At 44.2% G+C, this 11,206-nt stretch overlaps 1 protein-coding gene across 10 annotated transcripts in view; it reads right to left on the bottom strand.

Annotated features, from left to right (window-relative positions):
• Nucleotides 1–11,206, bottom strand: part of Ldb2 (LIM domain binding 2) — a 375,355-nt gene that overhangs the window by 162,094 nt on the left and 202,055 nt on the right. The window lies entirely within an intron of this gene.

The following is an 11,206-nucleotide window of genomic DNA, read 5'->3' as shown; positions in this document are numbered from 1 at the left end:
ATGACCAGCAATCTTTCCAGCCCCTCCTCAGTCCCCATGGATATTTATTGGGAGGTCAGTCCTGAGGGGTCTTGCTAAACATGTGTGTATGTGTGTGTGTGTGTGCGCGTGTGTATGTGTGCGTGTGTGTGTGTGTGTAGCTTCTCATCAACTTTATGAGTCAGATAAAGGAAATGAGACACAAAGCCTTAAGTATTCTGAGTTGCAAGGTGTAAAAGTGCAAAAACAGGGATTTGAACTCAAATCTGTTGAACCCTGACGTTGCTATTATTTTTGCAAGAGCTCTGTATACGTAAGTGGCCTCTACACAGCAGGAACAGAGCAATTCTTCAGTGAATGGATGCAGGGACTTGGTAAGAAGACAGAGGAAATCTCTGTGAAATAAACAATGTAGAAGAAAGTGGATATGGTTTGGGGCTCCCTCATTCCTCTTGAGTTCAGGCTGTGGCTTAAGCAACCTCCCTCACCCATGGTACAAGCTGAGTCATGTGGACTAGGGTATTGTTACAGGATTCTGAAGGATCTCCCCTCATGTGGATGAGGGACTCCTGTGCCTCTTAACATCACTGTGCAGCAGCATCTCTTGTTGGGTATTTATAATGGGTCAGTCCTCAGGTGGTGCCCGGCTAAGCATTTTACATGTGTGATTTCACTTAATCTGCATAACCTTTGAGGAGGATTTTAATCATTCTTATTCATTTATTTAGTGTTAATACAAGAGAAAACGGATGCTTAAGAGGATAACATTTCCTAAGATCATGGTTTGATTGGTAGCAGACCTAGGATTGGAGTTCAGCTTTGCTTCATGCTCAAAGCTTAATCTTTAATCTCTCCATTCATAAAAGAACTACGCACCACCACAAACTGAAATCTGATAACCATGTGTAATTCACATATCAACCCAATGCAAATGTGTGTATGTCTTTCCCGAGAAAGATTCACGGTGGGCTGTCAGCCAGGGTGGGATGTGGATGGAAGCCCTGGAAAGGGAAGAAACAGGGACCAGCGAAGGTGCAGAGGGGAAGACATGCTGTGGCAATTTATCTATCAGGAAGGATGGCCAATAAATGCACAAACCATCTTTGTGGGCTATGATTGTGGCTCTTCTGTTTATTGTAAAATATAGAGACATGCACTAACACATCCATAATTTTCTACTAATCCTTTTTATGCCCATAAAGTTCTCAGTTGAAAGACAAGCCTTTGGAAAATAATGATGAAATGTGCATTCACCGGGGTAGGATGGCAGGTGAGGATATGTGTGCCGATCATGGGAACGGAATGCAAGCAGGGACATCACACCTCAGGAAGGCTGATGGGGTGCTTTTCTGAGACCGTGGTGGACTTTTTGTCAGACTGCACACTCACCTCCCTATTAGCCTCAGGGGGATGTGGAGGAGGATGGCCTATTGGGTTTTCTTTAGGGAGGAAGAGAGGCAGATACAAAGCAAAGAGCAGAAGGACAGATCTCAGCACTTCCTGAGGAAAGGAGATGTCTCTTCTGAGTCCGTAAGAGGAAGTTGTCAGTCCCAGTACCTTCAGAGTAGACGTGGAGCCTTGCTTCTCCATCATCCACAGGTAGCTGAGAAAGCAGGGACATCACACCTCAGGAAGGCTGATGGGGTGCTTTTCTGAGACCGTAGTGGACTTTTTGTCAGACTGCACACTCATCTCCCTATTAGCCTCAGGGGGTTGTGGAGGAGGATGGCCTATTGGGTTTTCTTTAGGGAGGAAGAGAGGCAGATACAAAGCAAAGAGCAGAAGGACAGATCTCAGCACTTCCTGAGGAAGTTGTGAAGAAAGGAGATGTCTCTTCTGAGTCCATAAGAGGAAGTTGTCAGTCCCAGTCCCTTCAGAGTAGACGTGGAGCCTTGCTTCTCCATCATCCACAAGGTAGCTGAGAGGCCGCAATGACACCCACACAACTGAGGAGACTCCATTTGATCTTGAGGTCACTTATGTCCAAAGTCACTGAAACAGCAGAGTGACAGAGGCCATGGCAGCTGCTACTACCATCCACATACCAGAGAGACACAAAGTAAGCTCACACTTTCCCTTATGTGCTGTTTAACTGTGATTTGACAGTGATAGGGCTCAGATCCAGGGGACTCCAGACCCAGAAACCATGAGGCTCCTAAGAGGAGTGGAGTCAACCAACTCCCAGCCACCTGCCAGTTAACAAAAGCACCCCCGGGAAGTTAATGACCAATGTATTGTGATCACCAGAGCACTCCCCACAGGCTGACAAACGTTTCCCGAGCCAGAGACACAAAGTAAGCTCACACTTTCCCTTATGTGCTGTTTAACTGTGATTGTCGATTTGACAGTGATAGGCCTCAGATCCAGGGGACTCCAGACCCAGAAACCATGAGGAGTGGAATCAACCAACTCCCAGCCACCTGCCAGTTAACAAAAGCACCCCCAGGAAGTTAATGACCAATGTATTGTGATCACCAGAGCATGCCCCACAGGCTGACAAACAGGTTTCCCGAGCTCTTAGCTGCAATTAATTCCTGGAACTCTGTAAGTGTAGAAAACATGTTTTACAGTAGATGTTTTCCTCGATGAGTTTCACCAGGTACAGACCCCATGCCCTCCATGAGCAAGCAGCCCCCAAACAGTCCCAAACAGCAGAAACACATTCTCCTTTTCCTCATTCTTTCCCTTTATAAGCTACGCCTCTGTAGCCATTAGACTGCTGGTTCTTCCTCACACCTGAGTTGAGGACCAGCCCCGCCAAACCCAATTAAACTCTCGCTTTGCCAGAGTCCTCTTTGTTTCCTGATCCCTGCCACCTTTTTATCTAACAGACAGGATCTGGATTCACCCAGGAGGCAAATCTCCCATTGTGTCTCTGAGAGACTTTCTAGATTAGGTTAATTAGGTAAGAAGACCAACCCCTTAGGTGAGGGGCAGCATTCCAGGTATTAGAGACCTGGACTGGGTGCAAAGGAAAAACTGAGCTGAGCACCAAGTCGACTGCTTCCTGTCTGTGAAGTAATGTACTTTGACCAGCCATCTCCAGCTCCTGCCTTCATGACTTCCTTGACATAATGGTCTGCATCTCAAACTGAAAGCCCAAATAAACTCTTTCTTCCGTAAGTTGCTTTTTTCGTTCCAGCAAATATAAAGTAACTAATACATTTTAATTGCATTTTCCTTTAAAAGCTCTCTACGTGACTATTGTCATAGCATTAGGTTACCATGTGTGGACTGACACTGACAATTTAAAAAAATTGTAACATAGCTTCACTTCTTTCATGGAGTTTTGAATGACTTGTCCAAGAGACCTAGTTTAGGGCTGTGTGTGTGTGTGTGTGTGTGTGTGTGTGTGTGTGTATTAGCTGGAAGCTAAATAAAAGAATGGGCAGAGTCTCAAAGACGTGTTCATTCTAGGTAACGTATGTTGAGAACTTCTGTTCACACCTTAATCTAACTCAATCTTCTCATCTATAGCATGGGGGAAATACAGTCATGAGTTGAGACAGGTGTGAAGACTTGAAGATTAAATGAAATGGGATTTTAACCACTGAGCACAGTAAATCAGGAGTTTCCCCTGTGCAGAGTCTGTAGCAATGGTGTCACGCTAAGAACCACAGTATTAAAGTATTGTGGATGTAGTACACAAGTAACACCTTTGGATTCATCACAAGAGACAAAACATGTACATGTACATAGAAAGAAGCACTGGGCATCAACATAGCACAGTTACTGATGATGTCTCATCTCTGTTTTTCAGAAAGGTCAAACTAGAAAATAAACTGGATCACTTCCCATAATCTGTGGGCTTAATAAGCAGATTCACCCATTTCTTCTTCGGACTCCAAAGTTGAGGGCTGTGTGTGTGTGTGTGTGTGTGTGTGTGTGTGTGTGTGTGTGTGTGTGTGTGTATTAGCTGGAAGCTAAATAAAAGAATGGGCAGAGTCTCAAAGACGTGTTCATTCTAGGTAACGTATGATGAGAACTTCTGTTCACACCTTAATCTAACTCAATCTTCTCATCTATAGCATGGGGGAAATACACTCATGAGTTGAGACAGGTGTGAAGACTTGAAGATTAAATGAAATGGGATTTTAACCACTGAGCACAGTAAATCAGGAGTTTCCCCTGTGCAGAGTCTGTAGCAATGGTGTCACGCTAAGAACCACAGTATTAAAGTATTGTGGATGCAGTACACAAGTAACACCTTTGGATTCATCACAAGAGACAAAACATGTACATGTACATGTACATAGAAAGAAGCACTGGGCATCAACATAGCACAGTTCAAAGGCATCAACATAGCACGGTGCATGTGCTTAGCTCTCAGAACTGGAGGAAGTACAGGGGAAATTGACCCATACCCAAAGGCTAGGAGGCAGAAACTGATCTTTAATTCATTTCTGAGACCTTCAAAATAAACACAGTTGATGTCTTGTTATCAATTTTCTTGCTAAAATACACCAGTAAAAAGTTAGGTGTGACCTCACCCTTAGGGTTGTTGTATCTAGTCTGAAAACCAACAGCAACAGCAAGAGGATTCCCCAACCTTGCCTAGACTGTGGAGAGACACAGGTGCCGATGCCCTGGGTATGTAATATTTATAAGCCATGCAACTTTAAGTTTTTTCTTTTTTTGCTGTGGAGGGAAAGAATACTCCTCCCTACCCCTTTCTTTTTTGGTAAAACTCATCACTGCAGGAATCAGAAATAAAAAGAACTTCTTCAGTTTGGAATTTTTATCCCCCCACGTCCACCAACCACCAGCCTATTCAGGAGAGCACAGTGGGAGAAAGCAAGCCAGAAGACATATTCAGCGACATGTTGTGGTGAGATTCAGAAATAATTCATGGCCTGTGAGGTCACTGTGCTTTTTTTTTTTTTTTTTTCTTTCTTATGATACATATAGTGGCTTAGACAGACATGCAAAAAAAAAAAAAAACGGGGCGGGTACTGGGGACTAGAGAGATGATTTAGAAGTTAAGAGCACTTGCTGCTCTTCCAAACGACCTGGGTTGATTCCCAGTACTCACATGATGGCTGACAACCTACTGTAACTCCAGTTCTAAGGGATCTAATGTCCTCTTCTGGCCTCCGTGGGCATTGTACACATGTGGTGCACTTACATACATGTGTACTCTCATACACATAAAATAAAAATTAATAAATAATGGGACGTGCCTACCATCAAAACTCAGTGCTAAATCCTATTTTTCTTGGGGGTAGGAGTCATCACAAAAGTGTTTGCTCCTAATACACACCCCAAGCTTCAGTTATTTTTAGAGTGAGAATTGAGTAATTATCTGGACCAGGCCCCCTGTAATTTTCATAAAAGCAAGCAAATAAAATGAGTTTTAGGGGCTTAGGCTGGGCTTCAGACAGGATATTGGCAAAGGCCACTGTGTCCTGAGATGCAAGAAGAATACCAAAATGCGAACTGAAGTCTTCATATGTATGAATCACAATTTTATTGGAGACTCAAGAACTCTGGTACCTAAGAATCTTTAGAGAGAAGAGCCAGGTAACTATTGCAACCCTGGCACCTTCTAACAGGTTTATGCCTTTGCACTCTGAGCTACAGATTCCCTGAGCAGTGCTTGCTCTTATGATTTAAATGGGAGAGAGGGTCTGACAGAAAGCCAAAGACAGTATCCTTAAAAAGACGCGCAAACACATTTAAAAAAAATGTAGACATGTTCAGGCACTCAGGGACCATGGAAGAACTTTGGAGGTTCCTTGAATCTCAAGTTACAAATCTGTGCTAGAGGACATCTGTGAAATAACAAAGCTTTATATGAGCCATACTTGCAACACTAAACACACACACACACACACACACACACACACACACACACAAATAGAAACATGAGAAGGACAAGACAGGGGAGAAAGGCACACTGGTTCCTGTGCAAGGCATTCTTGTTTACCCGTTTCAACCAGGTACCAGGAAGCCATGTGCTCCCTGCACGGACAGACCCTGGAATTATGCAGGGTGCCTTTATCAGTCATTTAAAGACAGAGATACTGTCTGAGATATGAGGTGTGGGGGATTTCATCATTGTTGACTCTGTGTGCTCACAGCAAGCTCACATGGCTATGACATCACTAGGCTGCATGCTCTGTGGAACCACTGTTGTTTTTGCCAATTGTGATTGAATGAGACTTTTTATAATGCAAGGATATACTTGCTACTTACATGGCTAGTCAGCACACTGAGGCAGAGGGAGGAGCTATGCATATGGCCACACGCCTAGGACAAAGGACCAGCTCTCACATAGGGTTTTGTCTGCCTTCTGGAGCCTGCAGCACTCAGTTTAAAGGAAATCTCTATCTTGTGAGCTGGGCTAGGATGTGAACAGGGAGGATCAGTGTCTTGCAGGAGGGTTGAGGGAGCCTGCTGGGCAGACTTCCCCCAGAGGAACTCAGCCTTAACTGCTCGCTGTGCCTTCTTCACAGGAACAGCCTTCAAGGACTGAGCTTTCCTTCAGCAAGTGTTCAGGCTCCAATCCGAATGGGTCACTATTCCTAACACAGAGGGAGGGAAAATGTTGCGAGGAGGGGGCGGAAGTGGGACAGAGAAGCTCTCCTCTGTTTCTTTTCAAACTCGGAGGAAAGTGTGAAAACACAAGAAAATATGGCCACGTGTCTGCCAAACGCTGTTTTCACAAGCCACCATCGGGGTCAAGAATCCATTAGCATCCTTCCAGTAAGTTATCCCAAATGTGCAGACGGAATCCTGCAGGAAAAGGTGGTCCCGCAGCATGGATACTCAGCCAAGCTTTGCAGCTTCAAGGCTGAATAAAGCAGAGGCAGCCCCTGGCCATCCCACAGCCGCTCGCTTGGAGCCTTGGTTGTCAGCTTGTGCTTCGGACTGAGCGATATGATGTGCCTATCCAAGAGAGACCACAACGGGTGGCTCACAGCTGTGAGGCCTGAATGATCTATTTTCAGAACGTTATCACACACCCATCTCAGTTTGCTTGCTTCCCCCGGCAAGAAAGGATGGTGTGTCAGGTGCTCTTGTAACTGCTCTGCGACCTGCAAACACCAGCGTGGGAATGCATGCCTCAGCGGAAAGAAAAACTACGTTTATTTGGAAATGCTGAATTCACTTTGGGGGTAGGAGGTGCATGTACCACAGTACAGTGGCTCTTTGCCTCAGTATCACTTCATGTCCTGTCCCTCAGGCTCTTTTCTGGGATCCCAGATTGTCACCGAATGAGAGATATATGAACAAAGGTGATCAAATTGAGCATGAAAAAATTTGTAAGCTTTTTTAAATGGAAAGCTTTGTGAAACAAGGTTAAAAAAAAAGATGCAGAAGTCCATTATTCTCTAAAATATATCTGAATATATTCTAGCATGGCCACTGTCTAACAAGAGTGGATTAATTCAGGGGTCCTCAGACTTTTCTATAAAGATCAAATATGAAATATTTTATACTTTATAGCTTATAAAGTCTCCAAGAAGACTATTCAAATCTGCCCATGTGGAGCAAAAGCAGCTGTGGATAATACAATATGTGAATGAATGGGTGTGTCAGTGTTTCCAATAAAGTTTTATTTAGGTGCTTTGAAATTGGAATTTCGGCAGGTTGTGGTGGCATAGGACTTTAATTCCAGCACCCGGGAGGCAGAGGCAAGATCTCTGTGAGTTCTAGACCAGCCAGACAATGAGACTGTCTCAAAAAAATAAACCCCCCCCCCAAAAAAAAAGAAGAAAGAAGAAAAATTGGAATTTCATAAAACTTTCACGTGCCATGAAATACTATTTTTTCCCCTAAGCATCTAAAATGGGAAACTCATTCCTAGCTGTTTGCAGGTCACACAGTGGGCTTGCCTTGGCTTTGGAATGTACTTGCAATGCCTGGATGATGTCCTATTAGAGCAGTAGGGGTGTCTCCCAGCTGCGTTGTTGTTGGCATTAAAGATCAAAACCCAGGGCAATGAGATCTCTGACCCAACAGTGACAGGTGACTAGTATATCAGAGGCCTTGAGGGATCAGCAGGACAGTGAGGACAGCCTGAAGAGTAGGAGTTTCTCTCTTCCTCCTTACATGGTGAGTGGCCCCCAGTGGCCTGTTCTCTAAACCAGAAGCTCTGGGGAATGGGGTGTATAAGTCAATGTTCTGTACCACCCATAAGTAGCTCTGCACAGAGCAGTCAGTGACTCTGGTAAGTGATGGAATCCATGTATGGTAAGATGTTTGTAGATAGGTCAGAACCTGTAGCTAGGTCAGACTTATCTGGTGTTCTTTGCAGGCTGGGTTGATCAAACTGCAAGAAACAATGTTTCAATATTGAACTCATGATCTCTGTGCTAAATCTAAAAAATACTCAAGTTGCTATTTCCATAAAGGCCTTTTTCAAAGGAATAAATATATAGCAAAGAAAAAGTCACCCCTAGGAATCAGGAATCAGAATCTAATGCTGCTCTGAAGCCTGGTTTGGGCCTTGTAGGAAGGAGAGCTACAATTTCAAGATGAAGAAGAGCTAAGAGGAGGCAGTGGGCTGGAAACAGGAGAACATACTGGTGTGTGAATGGGCCCCATCAGCCAAGGGTCTGTCCCTCTCTACTGCAAATTCACCACAGAAGAAGGTATATAATCTGTCTCTGAGATTATAAATGATCGAAGTCATTTTTGCAACCTGTGGTTGGGTAAAAGTTTTTCCTAAGGAGATCAAGCCCTTTCTAGAATGGGTCTCTACCATGGATGACTGGGTCCCACTGGGCATCTGAATCAGCTTCACTTGCTACTTGTGGAGCTTTGAAGACACGGATTCCCAGGGTCTACCCAGACTTCCTCAGAATAAGCAGATAGGGCTGCTAGCAGGGGAAGTGTTGAGGAAGCAAACAATAGTCACCAAGGAAATTCTAATATCAGCCAGACTTGGGAGCTTGCTTGCCTAGTTCATTAGGTAAGATACGGGAAGACAGCTGAGATGTGGAGGCATCAGCCTGGTACCCCCATGGACATTACACTTGTCAAGTCCCAAGTGAACTTCAAGACCTGTCCAAAGCTCTGTCCTACTTTTAGCAATGCTGAAGTACAAGTTCCCCAAACATCCTGTCTTTACTGTAGGCACCATACCATGGGTCTCCCCTGATGTTGTAGACCCTGTCCTCCCCCCAAGCATATTTATTTATTCCCTATTGTCCCCAGGGTACCCTTTTTCTAGTCCATTACCGAAAAAGTACTGTTAAGCATGATCTGCATGTATGATGGCTCCCCGCAGCCTTCTGCTGGGGCCTTGGCTGTTACTCTACAGTTTCATGCTGCCCTGTCGGAATTTAATCTAAAAAACACTTTGAGGGGGGGGGTGTTGTGGCACACACCTTTAATCCCAGTATTCATAAGGCAGAGAGGCAAGAGGATCTCTGTGACTTTGAAGCCAGCCTGATCTCTATGGTGAGTTCCAGGCTAACCAAGGCTCCTTTCTAGATTGATTACTTCCTCTCCTACATCCAAATGTTTAGTGTGAAAAGTCGTCCCCATAACCCCATGTGTTTGAACATTTGCTCCAGAGCTAGTGATGATGTATTGTAACACAGAGACTTTAGGAAGTGGAATATGACAGGAGGAACAAGGTTCCTAGGGGTAAGCCGTAACATTGTATAATTCTTCCCAACTTGTCTGCTCTCTGCTTCCTGTGGATGCAATGTGATGAGCCATCTCAAGCCAAGTCTTCCCTGCAGTGACAAACTATACCCCCTCAAACTGTAAGCCTAAATCACCCCTTCTTCCTTTACATTGCTTCTTATTAAGCATTTGATCACAGAAAGGTGAAAATAACTAGTCTAATACCTAACTGGCCACTGTAAGGATTGTCTGTCTTTCCAACACATCTGAACTCTGGCCTCTTAGGGAAAACTCTCAAATTTTACCACTCTCCAGAATTTTTATCCAGGACCCTTGTAATAGTTTCTACCTGCTTTACCTGCTACTTCCCAGCCTCCTTCAACGAATCCTCCACAGACCCCTGGAAGACTTGGGGAGAATTAGATGAAGTCATTCCCTTGTTTAAAATTCTAAGACTTGGGGCTGGAGAGATGGCTCAGCAGTTAAGAACACTGGCTGTTCTTGCAGAAGACCCAGGTTCAAATCCCAGCACCCACATGGCAGCTAACAACTGTCCGTAACCGTAACTCCAGTTCCAGGGGATCCAACAGCCTCTTCTGTCCTCTGCGGGCATTACACGACACAGGTGTACTTACCTACATGCAGGTAATACACACATACACATAAAATAAAAATAATAAATATTTTATAAAAAATAAATAAAATTCTAAGACTCATTGTGAAGGCAATATCTTACAACTGCCTCTGAGGTACCCTGGGATCGGGCCTTTGCCCACCTGTCTGCCACCAGTGCATTCTTTACCTCTTCTCCTTCCTTTCCCTCCCCCACCACCCATCACCTCATTCTTTTCTTCAGGACTTTGTGCTTACCTCCCCAGTGCCTGAACCTCTACTCCCTGCTCCTGACAGCGTTCCATTCCCATCTTGGATTCTGTGTATTTCCAAAGAGGCTTCCTGATCCCCTGTGCCAATGCTGGGGAGAATACAGTGGGCAAAATAAAGTCCCCATCTTTAGCAAGTTGATACTGTGGTGGACAAAGATTCACAGGAACCATGGGTTATATAAAACATAAACAAGATAGACTTGAAGGATATTATAGAAATTTGCTTATAATTACAGTGTGTGGTGGTTTATATTGGTTGTCAACTTGATGGGATCTAGAATAAACTCGTATACAAATCTCTGGGTCTGTCACTGAGGAATTTTCTGGATTAGGTCACCCCAGCAGCTGGACCGAATAAAAAGGAGCAAAGAGGCTGAGAATCAGCATTCATCTCTGTTTCCCGACTGTAGACATAGCGTGACCAGCGTCCTCATGTTTCTGTTGCCATGACTTCCTCACAATGGTGGACTGTGCCCTTGAACTGTGAACTGAAATAAAACCCTCCCTTCTTTCAGCGGCTTCTGTCAGGTACCTTGTCACAACAGTGAGTAAAATAACCAGTAAACTGTGGCAGCACTTATAAAAGTGCTTGGAACATGGTAGCAATGAATACGGATTAGAAAAAAAAAAATATTGGGATTTGTGTGTTCCTCACTCATATTTAAATAACGCTGATTATTCTTTCATCTCTATCAGTGTTTTGCTTATGTCAGGCAATAATGTATCGTTTCCAGTTTTCTACCTAGGTCCAGGAAAATCTAGCT

This window comes from Nannospalax galili, unplaced genomic scaffold (genome assembly GCF_000622305.1).
Source record: "Nannospalax galili isolate Female #2095 unplaced genomic scaffold, S.galili_v1.0 scaffold271, whole genome shotgun sequence".
Taxonomy (NCBI): Eukaryota; Metazoa; Chordata; class Mammalia; order Rodentia; family Spalacidae; genus Nannospalax; species Nannospalax galili.
Note: the sequence above shows the minus strand (reverse complement) of the source record. Positions and strands in the feature narration are given on the sequence as shown.